Here is a 21,248-nt window from a genome sequence, read left to right on the forward strand (position 1 = left end):
CCCAAGCACCACCACCCCCCAACCCTGGGGGCATTAACCCTCTTCCTGCCACAGCCCAGCCACCCCCCCACCCCTGGGGGCATTAACCCTCTCCTTGCCACAGCCCAGCCACACACCCCAGCTTGTGACATTCAAAAGAAAGGAAGAAACAAGCAACGTTTTTCTCGGGGAAGGGGGCAGCAGGACACAGGGTGGTGGAGGTCAAGCTTTTTTGGCTGGTGCTCCCATCCCCTTCCCCTTCAAGTGCCACTCCCGTCCCCATCCCCTGCCTGGTCTGCTGCTCGGGACTCCGTCCCGTGCCCTGCCCCAGCTGGGCAGCACCTCTTGGCACCCCTCTGCTAAAGGGCCCAGGGCAGCTGCCCCGCTCACCCCGCCCTCCTACAGCACTGGCAGTCGGTGCAATAAAAGAGACTGCACAAAAGCCTTGCAGTCAATTGCAAAATAGGTCTAAAACCCAAATAGAGCCTCAAAAGTTCACGCTGTGCACTCAGGGCAGCCCGCCCAAGTGACTCCGGCAGCAGCTGCTATTTCATTTGGTCTCCCCTTGCCAGGGCTGTGTACAGAGGAGCACTGGCCTTTGGCAAGGAGCCAGGCGCCCAGTGACTGAACTTAAATTACAGAGATGGGAAACTAAAGCAAGAGCCTTCCTCTGTAACCCAGCGGTGTCATGCCAGTTTATGGAAAGACAGGTCTAAGCCTGCAATGTTCAGCCAGACTGTGTGCGCAAGAGCAGCTGGACAGTACTGGGACCACACCGTCCTGTCCTGTATGCACACGGCCTGGGACCACACCGTCCTGCCCTGTATACATACCTGTTTGCTTTTGGGTTCACTCAGTAAAACGAATAGGATTCTTGTTGCTGGCTATGGAACAGATCCATTGCTCAGATCAGAGGTCAGACCTACATACAGCTCAGGAGAGCTTTCCAGGAAGCTGCATGTTATTATCGTTTAATATTGTGACACGGTCCTTTTAAAGGACAACCACGTTTAGGACGTGTTTCTCCTTAAGCACTGGAAGGGTAAACTCAGTCTACACCTTCAGGCCAAAAATGAAACCTTCAAGCTTTGTCTGGCCTTATGAATATGCTCAGTTTGCAGGTCCCTGACACACTGTTCCTCTACTCTCTTACTGTAGGGTCTGGAAAAGGATGAGGATAAAACAGATGTGGGAGACACATAGTCCTGCAGAGCTGGGAATTGGGGCCTGGAGTTTCTAATCAAGGCTCTAATATTGACTTGCTGTGTGACCTTGGGCAGATCTCTCCATCTCTGTACCACACTGTAACAGGGTAATAATATATACAGACCTCAAAGGATATTATGAGGATCAGTTAATGCTTTCAGAGGCTCACATGAAAAACATGGTACTGTTTACTACTATTGTTATTATTAACCTAACACTCACTTCTCAATGGAGCTCCAGAGAAGGACATGACGCATAAACAGCCCATACAAAGGCAACTGTATGTGAACAGTGCCCCAGGAATTATAAAAAATATTACATTAATAATGGTTCCTTTGCTGGAGTGGGATTTTCCTCCCCTTAATTATAGTTGCTGATATTTTTTTTAATTGAATAAGTGTTTTCAACTAGCAAACAGAACTGATATTTTCCAGAGAATACTTAGGAATGACAGGCTCAAAGTTAGCATATCAAAAAAAGATCATTTAAAAAATTACGATTTACGTCTCCCCCAATGGAAAGCTGAAAGCTAGAATTTATAGAAAACTTGAGCTCCTTGTGCAAAAAGCTGACTCTTCTTTGCCTGACACCTTGTAAGGGGTGGAGGCCAAATGAGTGCAAAATGCACGCTTTTCCTCTTATGTGCAAGAGGAAAATCAAGCTGTCTGAGGACATTCTGACACTACTTCTAACTGGGCTGAGGAGCACTGCTGTAAAGCGTGCCCCATCCACTTGCTCCCCCACCCTGCACAAAAATACATGACTTAGCTACAACTTGAGTGCAGCTGGGCATGCACCAGTAAGTATGCTCAGATTTCCTGGTTAGTGTGACAGTTATACCAGCATAAAGGTGATTGAACCAGTGGAGTTCATTCCTGTGCAATACCTGTGCAAGCCCTGTATTGCTTTCAGGGCTGCTTTAACTCTGATACAGTCTCTTGGTGCAGAGGAAAATCCCCATGAGGAGGATGCCAGGAGACACCTAAACCATGGAAGGCGTAATTCCAATGAGGGAATAGGGATTCTAGGAACGAGGGCATGCCTCAGTACAGAGGCCCAGGCTCTTCTCAAGGATGCTCCTGGGGTTTTCCTGGCAATAGAACTAGTAGCTTTTCATGCAATCTCTCCCCCTTAGGGGAATGGTTTGGTGAAAGCTCCTGGGGTAGTCCTCCCTCCCCAGCTTGCCCACAGAAAGGAGTGAGCCATTCTCTAACTGTTTAGTTAAATGGCTTCCAAAGCACTTTGCAAGGATTGCAACCTGCCTCTCACAGAAAGGAAGAAAGACTAAAACCAGTTTCATTATGGCCAGGCTCCCCTAGAGGCAGCCTAGCTTGTTACTGTAGGGTTGGTCAGTCTTTATTCCCATTCATAAGTTCCTCATTAAAAAAACCCGAAGCTATCAATATATTTGTTTTGAAAATAAACTGTTTCCAGGGGTGGCAGGGGAAACGGTGCTGAAGTCAACAGGGTTTTGCCCGCTAACATCAAAGCAGAAATTGGTCCATGAAGTATAAGTATTACATGGATTTTCTTTATGGAGATTTAGAGAACTTGGATAAATTACAAGGAAAGAAAAATTAAGTAAATAAGTAAAATTTAGGTTAGTCTTTTATAAAGTCACAGGAAATCACTGGATTAAATGAATGAATATCTATTTATTGTACAACCAAAGGGCCTCTTTGAAATTACATCATAGGACGTACTTGTTCCATTCCAATTATTTTAAAATATTTTTTTAATTTAAATGCTGTCATCTGCTTACTGAGGCACTGTGAACTTATTCTAAAATATATTTTATGCTACTGGAATGTCACTGGTCTCTGTGTTGTATAATTATCACCACAACAACTGTCTTTGTTATGGTAGCTTATGACATTTCATAATGGTGCGATGACATAATGCTCTTAACTTATCCTGCACGAGAAACTCTTCAGAGCATAAAACAGGGCTGTGCAACTTCTATGAGGTAGGGGGCTGCATGCCACACAGGCCACGCCACTGTTGCACCATGTCTGCAAGAACCCCAGCTTCACCCTCAACTCCTTGGCCACAGGCTCCCCTGCTGCACTGCACTGCAGAGGTACCCCAGAATGTGGGCTACCCTGACAACGTGGGCTGCACCACCCCACCCCACTCTGCCCTGGAGTGGGGCAGAAGTTGGAAGCCAGAGAAGGGAGGAGGAACCCAGAGACCACAGCTGCTGCTGCAACCACAGCAGTGGCAATGGGGAGAGCAACAACTGGGTGGGAGCCCAGGGACTGCAAATTAACACCTCACCAGCCACATGCAGCCCATGAAGTCTTATTTGGACAGCACTGCTTTTGAACAATCTTCAGCCTTAGTCCTTATTTAGAGTCATAAAATAACTGTATTTAATGAACACTAGTAGGTAAATTGGGACTTCAGGTTTGTGGGGGGACTCCAGGTTACAATATTTAAAGCTCCTAGAAATGGTTTACATTTCTTTTCCTGATGTCTGCCTGTACATAAACCAAAAATAAAGACATTTCCCATCCCAAAGACTTTAGGATTGAGTTATTTTAGTCATAAACTTTTCCCTACTGCATTTGCAAACCTAATATTGCAGCACCTGGCAAGGGCATGAGAAGCTGGCAATAAAGGAATGAAGTGATTATTTTAAAAGAGAAACCGGGCCAGCTTAGTTTCAGTGCCCAGGCTAAGTGAAATGCAGGATGCAAACAATCATGACTAGCAAATTGTAATTTAGATTTTAAAATACTTTCAGATGTAACAACCAAAAGTGTTGTTAGTAACGGGTTGGTATACATAACTAATACAGCAGCATCCCTTGAAATCTGACTTGAAGCCTGTTTTAGCTTACAGAGGCCACATCTACACTTGCAGTTTACTGCAGTTGACTAATTAGCTCCGCAGTAAAGCATCACAGTCTACATGTGCGACGCAATTAGGACACAGTAAATTAATTAACTCCATCGTAGACTAGTATTGTTGGGGACAGTACTATCCTATGATGGAGTAATTACATGCAGTCAAATACATGTATAGATTATGATGGGCTGGCTGGGTCACAGGGGTGCTACAGTGCGGGGACTGCCTGCTGCCTAGCCCAACGCTGTAGCACTCTCTGGCCCCATCCAGCCCCAACACTGCCTGAAGCCACCACCAGGAGCCCAGGGCTGACCCCCGTCCACCTGCCAGCCTGGGGCTGCTCCACCCCAGCTCACAGTGCTTCAGTCCCAGGATGCACGTGAAAGAATTGTGCCTGGGAGCAGCTGACTCCAACACAAACTGCACCAAGGTTTATTTCTGCAAACTAATTGCACGTGCAGATGCACCCAGAGAGACTGAAAGACACAAAGCATCCACATTTTCAGCCGAAGTTCCTGGGAGCTACAGCTGCCCAGCATCTCTGTAAAATCCAGCTCTTAAATATCCTGAAAACATATCCTCCCAAAGGACTTGATCAAAGGAGAATTAGGGAGCCTTTGAGGCTGAGCAACTGCAAATTTAATTTTCATTATTATTATTTGCCTAGTGCCTACAGACCCCAACCAAAAGCAGAGCCCTTGTGCTAAGTGCTGTACAAACAAATAGGAGGGAACAGCTATCGCCATAAAGAATTTATGAACTAAACCCCCTAGGCTGGATGAGTGGTGCGGGGCTGGTGTGTGGGCTTGATCTGGCATTCAGGGCCATGCCATCTGTAGCAATTAATGCTGCCACCTGTCTCCTGCTCCACCCCAGGGAGTCCCATGGGCTGTATCGTGGTCACTCCTGATGTAAACAGATGAGACAGACAAAGGTTAAGAGAAAGTCAGTGCTATTATCCCCACTATACAGATGGGAAACAGAGGAGGCCCAGAGAAATTAAGGCTAAATCTGCACAATGAACTTAACTGCCTGCAGCAACAGACCCTCAATCCATGTTGTGTGTGGTCAGCCCCCTAAACTTGTAGCACAATAGCCATGTCTGCAGTGCTGCAGGCGGGCTAATTACCCTGCCTACAGTACATTGCTGACTTGGCTCTACTTCTACTTTAGGAGGCAGCTTGTGTAGAGAAGTACAGGATGCCTCAAGGTGCTGCTGCCAGGTCCAGTAAGATTACTGAGTACACATGGCCCAAGTGGCTTACCCCAGCTCATGCAGGAAGTCTATAGCAAAGCTGTGGCTGAATCTGTCTGTCCCAAGTCTTGGTCCAATGTCTTAATCTCAAAGTATCCTCAAACTCTAATTTTGTGCTTACCTTATTTATAACTTAAGTCAGTTTATAGCTAGTAAAGCAATATGTATATCTGGTCTGCCATAAGCTTTACAACAATAAACTGGCTCACATGATTTTACATTGCAAATCAAAAGTGTGTTGAGAGACAGTAGCTCATTATTTTGTACTAGTCTTCCAATTCCAACAGGGACATGGACTGAGGAGCTGGTCAAACTTCACCAGCCAAGCTTCTTTAATATGACAAAGAGTTTGAGTTGGAGTGATGGGTGGTGTTGTTAAGGGTTCTTCTTATTCTTTTCTGAGGCAAATGCGTTCCAATTGCAATGCCTCTGGGTTATCTTTTTTGTTATATATGGCAGAATTGTTTAACAGCACAAGGCCTATCAAAGGCTTCAAGTAAAAATAAGTCCAAATAAAAAACAGATAGCAAGCAAGACTCCAGAGTGAATTCAAGTGTATTGGAAAGGGAAGCTGCAAATTCATTTAATTAGGGGCTTACCACCTGCTAAATCATAGCTTCCCTCCTTGTTATCATTAAAATTCACTGCTGTATATATGAATTAAAGCTGAAAACTATTGGTTCTCCCGTTGCTCGCAGGGAGGGCTGGGTGAAGGCAAAAGAGATTTATAGACTGGCAGGCTGGGTGAAGGGAGGCAGGGAGCAGGGGGCTGATGAGAAGAGAAGAGAGAATGCAGGGACTGGAAATCGCAGGCAGCATGAGGCAGCCAGGAAGCAGTGGGAGTGAAGGAATCCCCCTGACAGACAACCTAATGCAGCTGGGGAAGGAAATCCTCTGATGCAGCTAGGAGCAGGGGAGGGGGGACAAAGAAACACTCAGTTGGAAGGAGTTGCCGTTTTCAAAGAAGGGGAAGCTGCACTTGGAACAGGAACAGCTTCCAGCGTGGAGGAAGCCCTGCTGAGGGAACATGGTGAACTAGGAATCAGGAGAAAATGCAGAAGTAGGCTGGGTCTCCCCACCTTGCCTACCAGGTGAAATGTGAGGCTTTCCTAACACTTGGCACAAGCCTTATAAGTTTAAGTTCTGCGAGGCAGAGCAAGGGCTCTGCATTCATGTCCTCCTCATATGGTGTGTGGAGGTTTTGTGAGGTGCTGTCTCTCCCTGGGGTGCATGGGCAACTGCTGCCTCCTGAATCACGGGGCACTTGCCCCTCACATTGGCCAGTCAGCGACCGTGGCCAATCACGCCAACTGGAGGGGTCCCCCTGTGACAGGTCACGCGCACCGACCCGGAAGCAGCATTCCCTCTAAGCTGGCTCTAAGAGGAAACACTGCCTGGAAGGGCCAGTGGCGCATCTGGAAGGGCCAGGGACACATCTGGAAGGGCCAGCGGCACTTCTCCTGGCTCCCCCACTCCCCAGGTGGTGCTCTTAGGGGGGGCACCAGTGATCCTGCCTGCCCCCTGCCTGTCGCCTAATCAGGGGACACTGGCTGTGAGGGGGTGTGGCAGCGCTCTCAGGGAGTGCACATGCACCCTCGTGTACCCCCTATGCATCACCACTGCTGGGGTGGGGCTTCCTTGCTGTCTGGGATACCTGTAAGTGTAGGCTTTGCTGGTCAGAACAGCTGGGAATACCATCAACAAACTCCACAGCAGGCTGCAGAAAGGATAGGAAATGTTCAGTCAGCAACCATATGAGTGCAGAAACTATGTTCCCCTGTAGCAGTGGTCACCAACCAGTAGATCTCAATCCACCGGTAGATCTCGGAGCCTCTGGAGTTGATACGAGGCTGGGGTGGGGGGACTGAGTGCCCATGTGCATGCACGTGCATACCCCAGCCCAGCAGGTCAGTCCATGGGGGAGGGAAGGGGCAGGGGCTAGATCGAGGCCCCAGTGCTGAGGGACAGTGCTGCAGAAGCAGGAACAGGGGTAAGTTGAGTGGGGCCCCAGCCGGGGACCTGCTGGGGAGGCACACCCCTAAATCATTTTTCCTCCCTCTGCTTCTATCTGCCTCCACCCCCACTCCCCCGCTTTCTTCCCCACAGGCTTACCTGCTGGGCTGTTGGGGGGGGAGGGGTGGCAGCAATGCACGGTAGATCTTGGATTGCTTTTAAATGCCAAAGATGATCTCCTTCTTAAAAAGGTTGGAGACCACTGCCCTACAATATTCTGATGTAGTGATTGTTCATATTTTCATGCCACAAGGCATTTCCTTGGAAGCCCTGGAGACTCCCTTCATCCCAAACTAGGGATAGTACAATACAGTAGCAACACATTTCTCTTTCTGACCCAAAAATATGTCTCAAGCCTGAGCTGGAGAGCCAGTTCTAGGAGCAGGAGAATAACTCAGTCTTTGTACAGTTCAGATCTTGAACTTCCATGGAAACTACTGCTTGTGACTTGATCCTGAATAGACACAGTGAATTCAGTAGAAGTTGGAATGGACCTTTAGGTCTATTGTGAGGGAACTTTTAGCCATGTGGACACGTTAGATGGGAAATGGATTAGTTTTATTTTAATTGATCTATTTTTGGGCCACCAAATGGCTTTTAGGTGGTAACAGCTTTCAGTCACTGTTGTGCTGGATCTGAATTAGTAGCCTATTGCCTGAGCTGACCCCTTTACCCTCCTTTGCTACAATTCAAGTGACTAACTTTTAACCCTACCTTTGCAAAAATGAAATGAGAGCCTTACATGTCATGCATTTGTTTCTGAGATTTGTTTTGCTTTTCTGCTGTTTGAAATGCAAATTTTATTCTTTTCCTGGTGTCCCAAGTAGCTGATTTGTTTGTATCTGCCTGTGTGCCTCACCCTGGCAAGTCGGTAAGTAAAGACTGCTTTGAACAGAGTATTAACAGCACTACTGTATGTAGGATACCAAACCAAATCATGAAATCCTCTCTTTTCCCTTTGCTCATTTGAAAGATGAGAGAAACAAAATGCAAGTCACATTTGCAGCAAAATGCTTGTAGTACTGTTATTCCATGGAGAATACCAGATATATCCACCTATTGTCTGAAACACTAATAAGGGACCTGAGTGAACAAGCAAGTTATGAAAACAGGTATCCGTCCTTAGAGATTAATAGGATATTTGTGTCTGATATTTCCTGTACCATAGCACAGATTGTTTGTGCTGATGGACAAGCAAGAAATATGACATTTCAGAAAGGGGAAGGACTGTTACAACATGCTTTATTGTCCTTCTCTGGCAGAACATATTAAATTAATTTTCCATGCATCTCTGTAAATAAATGTCCTATAATTGCTATTATGTCAAATGCACTGTAATCCATTCTCTCCTACGTCAGCTGCATTGTTGTAATCCCCCTCCTCCTATGTCAGGAAAACTGTAATCCTCCTCTTACGTTACATGTGAGCCTCATCTCTGACATTTGCAATAGCACTCACCCAAAGTCAAAGAGAAGCAGCGGCATAGCCAAAGCTCTAGTTTCCAGTCTGGGATTGCATGAAGACTGCTTTTTTTTTAAGATAAAAAAAGCTGAATGTATTTTACACTCACAGGAGTGAGCATTCTGTGTTGCCAAACTTACTGAAGATTTACTATATCTGCAGGACATGAAACAGCAGAATGTCCACATGGCACTGAATCATGCATCATGCGTTATTACACCCATACACAGCTCACAGGCTGTGACTTAAGGTCAAGAGAATACTGGTAACTCTTTACGTGACAATTTTCTAAAACTTTGCTCCCATTGGGCACAATCCTGCTTTCCCATTGGAATTATTGGGATTATTCATGTGAGGAACAGAATGTAGCTTTCAGACCCAGAGCTTGTGAATAAATGACTTTAAACATTATTTAGTTTCAAATACATACACAGGGGTTGCTTTACAATCTGTGGGTTTGATCCTATAAACAATTTCACGTACAAGGAAAGCTACTCAAATATATGTGAAAACAGGAGGTAGCTACCAAGGAGGCGTATACCTCCCTGGCTCACACTTGCAGGGAATCAGTTAGGAAGGCCAAAGCAGGATTAGAATTTAGGCTGGCAACAAAAATTAAGAACAACAAAAAGTCCTTCTTCAGGTATATAGGGAGCAAAAGGAAGGTGCAGGGTAGCATAGGACCTCTACAGGACAAACTAGGGCAATTGGTGACAGAGAGGGGGACAAAGCTGAGCTCTTCAATGAGTTCTTTACATTTGTATTCCTAGATACAGACCAAGACAAATCTCCCAGTTGGATCACAGATAGACATTGGAGGGACACCAGCCCACCAACTGTTAGCACAGACTTAGTGAAGGGGCATTTGGAGGGGCTGGATGTGTTCAAATCAGTGGGCCCAGATGAACTTCATCCAAGGGTGCTGAAGGAATTGGTCAGTGTCATAGCAGAGCTGCTGGCACGGCTGGTTGAGCATTCATGGGGCTCCAGTCAGGTCCCAGAGGACTGGAAAAGGGCCAATGTGGTGTCTATTTTCAAGAAGGGGAGGAGGGAAGAATCAGGAAACTATAGGCCAGTTAGTCTCACTTCTATCCTTGGGAAAACTCTGGAAAAAGTCGTTAAGGATCACATTTGTGGGAGCCCAGCAGGGGAAATAATGCTGAAAGGAAATCAGCGTAGATTCATTGCAGGTAGATCCTGCCTGACTAACCTTGTTTCTTTTTATGACCAAGTCACAAAATGCTTAGATGCAGGAGTCAAGGCAGATGTCATCTACCTAGACTTTAAGAAGGCCTTTGATATGGTATCTCATTCTGTTCTCATAAATAAACTGACAGGCTGTGATGTAAATGATTACACGATCAGGTGGGTGGCAAATTGGCTTAGGGATTGCGCTCAGAGAGTGGTGATGGATGGGTCGATATTGACCTGGAAAGATGTGGGCAGTGGAGTCCTGCAAGACTTGGTCCTTGGACCGGTGCTATTCAATGTCTTCATCAGTGACTTGGACGAGGGCGTGGAGAGCGCCCTGTCCAAGTTTGCAGATAATACCAAATGATGGGGTAAGTTAACACATCAGATGGTAGGGAATGGATCCAGGTGGATCCAGACAGGTTGGAGAAATGGGCAGAATGAAATAGGATGCAGTTCAGTGAGGGCAATCCAGGCTGACCTTGACAGGCTCAGGAAATGGGCGGATGAGAACATGATGGTGTTTAATACCGAGGGGTGCAGGGTTCTCCAACTTGGGAAGAAGAACCTGCAGAATGCTTGCAGGCTCGGCAGTGCTATGCTGGCTAGCACTATGGATGAAGGGGACTTGGGGGTCATGATTGACCACGGGATGAACATGAGCCTTCAATGTGATGTGGCTGCTAGTAAAGCAAGCAAAACGCTGGCTTGCATCCATAGATGCTTCTCAGGCGGATCTCAGGCAGTCATTCTCCCATTGTACTCGATCTTGGTGAGGCCGCAGCTGGAGTACTGTGTCCAGTTTTGGGCTCTGCAGTTCAGAAAGGATGTGGAGAAGCTTGAGAGAGTCCAGGGAGGAGCCACACGCCTGATCAGAGGTCAGGAAAACAGACCTTATGATGAGAGGCTAAGAGCCATGGGGCTCTTTAGCCTGGAGAAGTGCAGGCTCAGGGGCGATCTGATGACCACCTATAAGTTTATAAGGGGTGTTCACCAGAATCTGGGGGAACGTTTGTTCACTAGAGCGCCACAAGGGATGACAAGGTCGAATGGTTATAAACTCCTCCGAGACCATTTCAGGCTGAACATAAGGAAAAACTTCTTTACTATCCAAGCCCCCAAGGTCTGGAATAGCCTGCCACTGGAGGTGGTTCAAGCATCTACTTTGAACGTCTTCAAGAGAAATCTGGATGTTTATCTTGCTGGGATCCTATGACTTCAGCTGACTTCCTGCCCCTGGGGCAGGGGGCTGGACTCAATGATCTTCTGAGGTCCCTTCCAGCCCTAATGTCTATGAAATCTATGAAAGACAAGTGCAAAGTGCTGCACCTGGCCAAAAAGACCCACCAACACATTTACAGGCTGGGGGATAACCTTCTCAGCAGCACAGCAGCAGAAAGGGATCTTGGAGTCATAGTTGACTCTGAGATGAGCATGAGTCGTCAATGTGACAAAGTGATCAACAAGGATAACCGCACTTTATTGTGCATTAGCAGATGCATGACAAACAGGTCCAGGGAAGTGATGCTTCCCCTCTATGTGGCACTGGTCAGGCTGCAGTTGGAGTACTGTGTCCAGTTTTGGGCACTGTACTTTAGGAGGGATGCAGAGAATCTTGAGAGGGTCCAGAGGAGGGCCACTTGTATGGTCAGAGGCCTGCAGGCAAGGCCCTACAAGGAGAAACTGAGGGACCTAGATCTCTCCAGCCTTCACAAGAGAAGGCTGAGAGGTGATCTTGTGGCTGCCTATAAATTCATCGGGGACGGCAGCAGGGAATAGGAGACACCCTATTTACTAGGGCACTCCCTGAAGTAACTAGAAACAGTGGCCACAAATTGATGGAGAACAGATTTAGTTTGGACATTAGAAAGAACTTCTTCACAGTAAGGGTTGCCAGAATGTGGAATGGGCTTCCAAGGGGGGTGCTGCTCTCCCCTACCCTGGGGTCTTCAAGAGGAGACTGGACAAGCACCTAACTGAGGTCATCTGACCCCAGCGCTCTTTCCTGCCCAGGGCAAGGGGTTGGACTCAATGACCTACTGAGGTCCCTTCCAACCCTAACATCTGTGACTCTATATCTATCTATCTATCTAGATATAGATATAGATCTAGATATAGATATATCTAGATCTATATAGATCTAGATATATCTATATAGATCTATATAAATATATATTTGCATGTGTGTGTATGTATGTATATGAACATAGGCATATATGAACACAAACCCTTAAATATTATCTTTCTACCTACCTAACTACTATATTTTTTTTAAACCTATCACTGCTGCTGCAATGTAATGTCCACATTTCTTCTGAGGCTTTCACAATCTGTGATCCCCTTTTTGGCTCTTTAAGAGGGGTTCTGATCTGAATTTAGCTTTCACTTAAAGAGCATCCACAAGGACAGTTACCCCAAAGCAGTAATATGGTAAGTCTTTCCCGGTTCGCCTATGATGAAACTGCATATGGGGGCACATGCATAAACCTTTTGTTGACGTTGGGAAGGCATATAATATATAGTATGTGTGTATACACACACACACACACACAAGTGCACACACCCCTCTTCTTTTGTGGTTTATCAATAAAGGAGACATTGCTGGCGGATGCCTTCTATAGTTTTTATTTGTGAATGATCATTTGATATTTCCAATTAGAAGGTCAATACATTTTATTTACAGGGAATTCTTTGATGGTATCCCATCTGTTAATGCTAGTAGGTGCTTCCCCTGAACCATTTAGCAGATGTTAGAACATGCCCCATAGAGCAGCTATAAAATAGGTAGTACTGTAGTCAGTACTACAGTACAGGCCTCTTGCATGGAGCAAAAGGTTGTGTCAAACTACAGCTTATGAAAATAGACAAGCGCTGTGGGATGGGTATGGTGCAAACTCCTATCACTGAGTATTTACATGACTGGGATACATCCTGCAGGCTACTCCAGTGTGGCAGCTAGGAACAATCTGTCATGTCTCAGATCTGTCCCAGGGAGCACAGAAGGAAGAGAACATGGGAAGTTTTGATCTTCTGAAGTGGCTTTGGGATTTTCACTGGTTTGCAAAGGAAAAATAGGGAGCACTGGGAGTTGGTTGCTGTGGTAGGAGAAGAGCTGGGTGCATGTCCTTTTACAGCATCTCATGAAGTGAGCTCCAGGTCACAAGAACTTATGCTACATATATCTAATTTAGTTAATCTAATGTATATATAATCTATAAAGGTGCAAATCTACCCTGCCTTCTGAATGCACTGACATCACATCAGGGGGACATATTTTAGTCAGAACATTCATCTACACTAAATTTTGTTTTTAAGGATATTTGCAGGAGCAGGAAGTGCCATGAATAACTTATCAGGAAATGCAATAACACAAGTGTTTGTGCAGGATGTCTTCATACAGCCACCTTAAAAGGATTTATTAGGTTTGCAAATTATCCAATCAGAGCCCAAAACCAATATTATATTATTTAGATGGCTAATCCCATAGCGTGAATAATACCTTTTTAAAGCACTAGCGGTATCAAGGACTTTACAAGTCCCCCACCCAAACTGTTCAGAGAAGCCAGATGTGAAAATATTTCAATTAATAAACAAGTTCCCAAGAATCTTCATCTGATCATGCATAATTTGCAGACATAGGAACTAAATAAACTGTTCATGTTGAACAGCTGGAGCTGCACTAGCTGGAAGAGCAGTGGATAACAGCGTAGGCCTAAGATTTGACCTAGTACAGGACCTTAAAAGGCTAAAACTGATAGGAGCTGTCATTGCCTGTGAAGTCATGGAGGTGTGCCTGAGAATGTGTGGAGGTTGGGGATGAGTGCAAATGGGAGTCTGTGCATTCAGGACAGATGTGTCAAAGACAGCAGGTTCTTGACTGGCAGCACAGATGGGCAAGGGAAAGGGACAAAACCAGTAACATAACTAGGAGTCAGCAAGTGGGTCAGTAGCCTTGGGTGCTGACTTACAGGGGAGGCAAAAATGGCAGCAGCTCTGCTGGCTCAGCCACTGCTGGTTCAGCTACGGCCAGTGCCCCAGCTGCCACCACCGCCCAGGGCACAAAACTTCCTTGTTATGCCTCTGATCAGAACCTCATGAGCCAGGAAGAGTAAAGGCTAAGTGCTCACTGCCATTGTCAGTGATAGCACTGAAGAGGTCAGGTGGAAATGGGGCAGGGAAAGGGCAGAGCCTTTGCCAGCTAAGGCTCTGAAGATCCAATGAGTCTCACTGTCCCAGCCAGGACTCAGATGTTCGGTAGCCTCCAAGAGATGGCAGTGGGAAGAGCGCTCCATAATGACCCTGGGACTAAATATCTGTGAAACGGTGCTAACAAATTACCGGTCCATGGTAATTCTTCTCATTCATATCTGTACTCTCAAAACCACAAGAGGGAAATAGGGTGTGTAAGTAGGGATGAGACCTGGATTCCCTTCCTAGTCATGCTCCCTTCTGCTGATCCTCAATGAGGCAGTTGGGCTTACACCCAGCTCTAGATATTACTACAGTAATGCAGCAGAGAAGGTGGAAAGCAATGGATCTGGTGGTGGTTGGAAGGGTGCACACTTTCTCAATATTAAGGACTTTCATGCTTTGGAACAGCACGGTTCAACTGAAAATTATTACATGCTCTGATCCAAGTTTTCCCCTGAAGTCTGTTGATACAGTGCTGGCCATTCCACAAAGGACATTTGTATGCCAACTGTGCTGTCATATCACACTATCATCCCCTGTACAGACCAGGCAATCTACGCAAGCATGGGAAGTGTTAGTGAAAGTTCAGGAAAGCTATGAGATAATAAAACTCCAGTAAGTTATCGGTGTTTACAATTTCAGTTGTTTAGTAGTAGAGGTAAATGACCATAATGCATGTTACTGTATGTTATAAAATACAAGCTATGGAAAGGTCAATAGTTACAACTAAAAGGAAAGAGGCCAGCTCTTAGTCTGAACTTTGGCCTCTGCGTCACTGAAGTAATACAAAGGAGTGATAAGTGTGTCCGGAATTCACAGCTGGGGAATCCCTTGATAAACATAAAACTTAATTGCTGAAGATCTACCACCTCCTATTTTTTAAAAAGCCAAGTCCTAAATGTTCAAGTAAATATGGATTTAGGAGCCTTCTTTTACATTTTGGAAAACTCTTGGCCCAGAATTTAACACTGGCAGTGTCTACAGTCAGGAGGCAGAGTAGATATGCACCTTTATAGACAAAATAAGATATACATAGAAAGCACACGCTTTCATGAACCCAAGTGCACTTCATCGGATGCTGTGAAAGGACCACTGCCACAACACAGAAGCAGCATGAGTTGAGAAAGAATGCCTGGGGGAAGGCAGGGAGAAGAACTAAATGTCAAGAGAGAACAAGACATCTTTGTTAGGGCAGATTGTGAAGAAGAGGTGACACATGATCACATGTTAACACATCAAGTTTGCCCAGCAAATAAGGTTCTTGTATGGTTATATGCCACAACCCAGTCCATAATGAGTGGCTGTGTTCTTATGGCTAGATGTCCCTGGGGACCAATATATATAGTCGGGTTTGAGAAGCACCTCTAAATCATACCTGGCACAATGAAACCATTTTTGCTATCCAGGAGAAGACAACTGTCAAAATGTTCTAGCTACCAAATATGCAAAGGAAACAAAGTGCACTATAACAAGCTATATTGTTTTTCTCTAATGCTTTCCAGTTCTAGGAATTTTAGGCATCACAACAATAGAAAGTACAAACATTTCTGTCTGGACTATGGGGTTAAATTGACTGGTTTATAAGATATTTGCTAAAAGATTTTTCTTCCTTTCCCCCACCTCTCCCCCCTCAACCCCTCATGTTGTCAGACTGTATTACTCTCTGACAACTGGACCAAAAGCCTAGTCAGGTATGAGGCATGGGTGGATCTAGGATTTTGAAATAAGGGGAGCAAGTGGTGTGGTGTTTCATAATTTATAATACAACACCTATTTTTCTCCCCTTAAAGAGAAATTAGACACTTTGCTAGTATGCTAGTGGCCCATTGCTATATTATTCAGTTTAAGATCAAAACAAAAACAAACGTAACTTTATAGCAATGTGCACTAATTTGCTAACTCATATTAAATTTAAAAAACATAACAAACTAGGCAAAATAGTCCAAAGGTATTGTGTTATTAGTCCTGTAGTCATTGTAGTTAAATCTATGTCTCTTATGCAGCTCTGTAAAAACAAAATCTAGCCTTCTTGAGCATCTTGACAGTGCATCCAATACTTCACTGGCAGTCGTTTCCACACCTGAGTCACTGCTCCAGTGAGTTAATATTACCACACCTGAGTTGAGATGTTGAGCTGGAACTAAAAATAGTCTTTTGGGCTGTGAAATAGAAGAGACATATTACCAGGAATAGCTAGCAGACAGCAAAATTGCACAAGAAAGTATCGCTTGATTAATGGGACACAAAGACCATTAAAAAAAAAGAGATGGTAGTTAACATCTGTGGAGTGAAGAGAGGGTAGCAAGAATCAGACACATTATGATGAGCCATGAAATCAACTGACTCCGTTACTGCTGCCTGAATAGAAATGTTGAGCCCTCTCCCGGTCAGTTAGTTTTAAAGTTTGGGTGGAACAGGAATTGAGGCAGGGGTGTACTACTGCAGCACTCATCTCCTTGAATCCTTCCCTGAGTATGTGACCCCATTCATACTGGGGGGATGTACCCACTGGCACTCATGTGTGACCTATCCCAGCATCTTCATATCTTAAGCCCTTGATCATGTTCCTGTTTATTTGCTCCAGTTACATTAACAAAAAAAGACAAGAGAAGTTTCCTATATTTTTGTAACTTGTTGACCTGAGGCTGATCAGGGCAGGTCTTCCTTTGTTTTTCAGTGGTTTTTTTTTTTTTTGTTCTCAACCACTTTTAAAAATAAATTGGCAGAAGAACAAAGCAATTTTACTAGTTGTTTGATGCAAAATAGCAACTTTGTGGCCGGCTGGGAATTTGCACCCAGGACATCTTATTTACATAGGCCAAAATTACCAAAGGCGCTCCTTCTGCCCTGTTCTTTGCTGTTGCCAGTACACTCTGTGGCCTCTGTGGTGTAGAGATGGACAACTACAATATCTAATTATTTAACCACATTTATTGCCAGCCCCCTGGCAAGCTGCTGACAATACAACTCAAGTCTCTTTTGTGTAATGAGAAAAATCAACATTACGCAATACCTCATTTAACGATCTCTCAGTGTTGCTAATTTGTTCCACCCATGCCTTTATTACCCCAAGTCAATAATTCTTTTCAAGAACATTTTTTTAGGAGAGATGAACCAGAACAACCATGCATTCTCTGAAAAATCCTTTAGCTACCTCTGCTGGGCACGTATAAAGTGTTCATGGTCTGTGTCCAGTCAGGGCAGAATCTGTAAGGTATATGGAATTACATATGACCATGCAGTGGTTTTTAGAGACTTAGCATTGATAGCAGTAGGAGAAGGACAAATCATGGAGAAAAGCAAGAAGTGTAGTATTTCCTCCCTAGCTGCATTTGCGCATGTACATGTGTGTGTATTTGGCACCTCACAGATAATATTTTGCCATAGAAATAGGTACAAATTGTGTCTTTTGCTGAAGGTTCTCTCTCTGGTTTGCAATGTGATGTCACTTCCCTGATGTGCCTTTGTCTTCTCATCTATAAAACACTTGCAATCATTTTGATCTTCCTAACAAGGATAGCATATTGTTATAGCAGTCTGAGAACCATTGACACATGTGAAGCACTACTTGTATATTATTCCAAATATTCCTTTGTTGTGTTAGTGGGCAGAAAGGTGCCATGGCTGTAAACCTAATATTTGTCACACATGGGCAGAGATGCATTAAAAATTGTATTCTGCCATTTGCCAGTAAATCCAATTTGTCAATTGATAAAAGACATCTTGAAAAGAGACTTAATGCAGCTGCAAAACCACAGGCTACGGATATTCTTGCTTCAAAGAAAAATCCTGCTTCTAGGAATCTTGAATAAGTTCTTTACTATCTGAGTTCTCCACTTTGTTGTGGCCAAGGCCAGACATAAGAAGGTCTGCTTGACTGATCTTGCCAGATCTTTCCCCAAGGTCATAGGCTATCCCCCCCACTTCTGCTGCAGGTGTGATCCCAGGAGAGTTGCACTGTCAGCGTAAAGCAGAACCCCAAAAAGCCTGCACATCTTTCTGTGTCTATGAAGCCAGATCCCAGTTAGCCTTTCTGTACTGCTGATGGGTGCTTGGGGGAAAAGGGGGAAAAAAGGAAGAGAGATATGGCAGCCAACCAACTATTCTCCCATCTGCCTCTTCCCTTCTCCCACATATATCCCCCTCCTGGGGGAGATACAACACACTCTGCCACCGTGCAAAGCAGCACACATATTGGCTGTAGAGCCATCTGAGGGAAAAACGTCTTTCTTTCCTCACTCCCTGTATAATTGGGACACATGTGGAAACCAGGATTTGGCCCCCAGTGGTTTCCTTGTTGATTTACCTCTTTCTCCTTGAAGGCCCTCAGAGCTGTTGAGCCTTTCACTAGCCCTGGAGTCGAGATAATTGTTACATTTAGGCTCCAGACATAATTTTGGGCACTGGCATTCTGTCTACCCCAAAGCTGCCCTGCAGGTTCTGGCACATACAGTCTCAAACAGCCGCTTAAGTGTTTACGCATGCTGTTTAACAGCTGCATCTCAGCTCTAAGGAAGTGATTCCTGTGACTTATAAAGTTGTTTTGATCCATTTGAAAAGAAAAACTATACAGGCAGATATCACTTCTTCAAAAATGCCCTTCAGCGTGCAATTGTGCTGAAAACATCCTTAGTTATGCAGCACCCCACATTCTGTTTTGATAATATTTACAAAGCCCAGGTTTTTATATCAACAGCATTTTTTCTTTGAGTCATATGCTCATGCTGGCTGTTCTTGCAGTCTCCATTTCTAGGGTGCTGAAAACAAACTGAACATAATCCCTAATTACAGTATCATTACCTGATAAAAGTTGACCACAGAGACCCTGTATTCCGGTTGCTTTGATCATCATGAGCTTTTCTGGCTGCAGCATTACATGCGGTACAGAGGTGACTGCAGAAGTTTTAAGAAACAGTACCCAGGCTCATGAAATAAATGGTACTGTTTGTGAGTTTAGGCTTCAAAAGATGCCCTGAGTTTAGGCTTCAAAAGATGCCCTGCTTCAGCCACCCCATACAGTTCATAGGTTTGTTTCCTCATTATTCACCCTGAAATAAATATGAAATATCTGCACAATTTGGTACAGCTTTGTTCATAGGATTTGGATAAGACCCGGTAGCATTTTGGGCTTACTTTGCAGTGGACGTGGTAAGTCTGGCAGGGCTGACTACCCACCCACTGGGTTAGATTTTCTGCTCAGTGACCAGCATTAAGCTTTCATTAATTTCATGAACAAGTAAAAAAAAAAAAAAAAAAAGGAATTTGCAACATGGAGATCCTTTTTTCTATTATTACTATGATCTAGCTGTGATCTAGCATCTGCCTTTCCTATCCCCAGCCTTTGGCAAAAGGACTCTTAAATCAACTGAAGTATGTTACCACAAGGCTTTATTTGCCAGATCAGTAAGACAGCCACAGAATAAAGGCCACAAATATGCTGAAGCCCTCCATTCTTGATAATGGAGAATGCAGACAAACAGAGGAGATTAAAAATGCAACCTCTCAGCTTCCACTGTCACTTCCAATTGCAGGTACTCAACCAAGGTCAAGAAAGGAACACTTCTCTTTGAGGAAAAGGAAAAATCTTTCTCTTCTGATGAATATGAGATGAAGTATTGGAAGCTTTTTCCAAAGCACAGTTTTTACAGTGGGAACAAAGCTTTTAGCTCTAAGCTTTGCCCTTAGGTGAACTAAAAGCCCACTGGGCAGCCCCGTGGTTTGCAAGAGTGTGAGGCGCAGAAAGTCATTTGAGCTCCCTCAATCCACAGCCCACCCAAGGCAATGGAAAGATTTGCCATGATTTCAACAGGCTTTGGATCAGGCCCATAATGGTGGCTTGTTTCCAATTTCTGTATTGTGTTAAAAAGGTAAAAACACGTTGAATGCTTTCCAAATAAGAACACAACAACTGCCATACTGGGTCAGATCAATGGTACATCTAGCCCAGTATCCTGTGTCTGACAGTGGCAAAAGTAGATGCTATAGAGGGAGAGCATCAAATTGGATATCTCTAGAGCAGGGGTGGGCAAGATGCAGCCCGTGGGTCACATGCGGCCCACCAGGCCATTCTATCTGGCTCGCAGGGCCCCTAAAAATTTAGAAAATGAATATATATATGACCCTGGCTGCCTGTTATGTGGCCCTTGATGGCTTGCCAAAACTCAGTAAGCGGCCTTCCACCTGAAATAATTGCCTGCCCCTGCTCTAGAGTGATCATTCCCTCTTCCAGTGGTTCTCAACCTTTTTCAGAGACCCACTTGCAAAGATCCATGGCCAGTCCTGACCCACACCACCCTGACCCTGCCAGTGCCCAACCCTCAGTCCCCTGCCCCGCCTCCCACCATGCCGGTGCCCCTCACTCCTGACCTGCAGCCCCCTGTCCCACCCCCAGCTCTGCTGGAGGGGCCTCTAGTTGCCCCCGTCCCACTCAGGGCAGAGCATGGTGGCTGTGGCAGCTCTGGTTCATTCAGGTGGCAGCACAGTGAGTCTGACCCCAGCACAGGCTGGAGGGAGGAGGAGAAGCCTGTGGCACCTCCCTCTGCCCTGGGCTGGGGCTGTCACACTGCTCCAGGAAGCCTGTTCATGTCCCCTCCTGCCCCCTGGTGGAAGAGACAGGCACCTTCTTGCCTCCCCCTGCCCTGCCACAGCTCACAACCCTTTGAAATATTCTTGCGACCCACTTTTGGGTCGTGACCCACAGGTTGAGAAATGCTGCTTTGTTCAATACCCTCCTTGGCAGCCACCATATATTGGGTTAGAGATGCCAGAGGAAACATCTCCAAACATTCTGTTCAACAGCCATTAATAGATCTAGCATACATGAATTTATCCAGTCTGTTTCTGAACCTGGCTATGCCATCTGTCTCTACCACCTCTTGTGGCAATGAATTCCACAAATTAACTACACACTGGCTCCCGCCACTGCACACTGCCACACACCATCAGTCCAGGAGGGCATGGGAGTGGGCATGTGCCCCTGGATCTGCGCGGGGTGGGCTGGGCCAGGCTACACTCCAGGAGCCTAGCCCCAGCTGCCTGTCGCTGTGGTGTGCTCCGCAGGACAGGTGGAGCCAGAGCTGTGCTCCAGGTGGCTAGCCCTAGC

Source organism: Alligator sinensis, unplaced genomic scaffold (genome assembly GCF_000455745.1).
Source record: "Alligator sinensis unplaced genomic scaffold, ASM45574v1 scaffold643_2, whole genome shotgun sequence".
NCBI classification, from domain to species: Eukaryota; Metazoa; Chordata; order Crocodylia; family Alligatoridae; genus Alligator; species Alligator sinensis.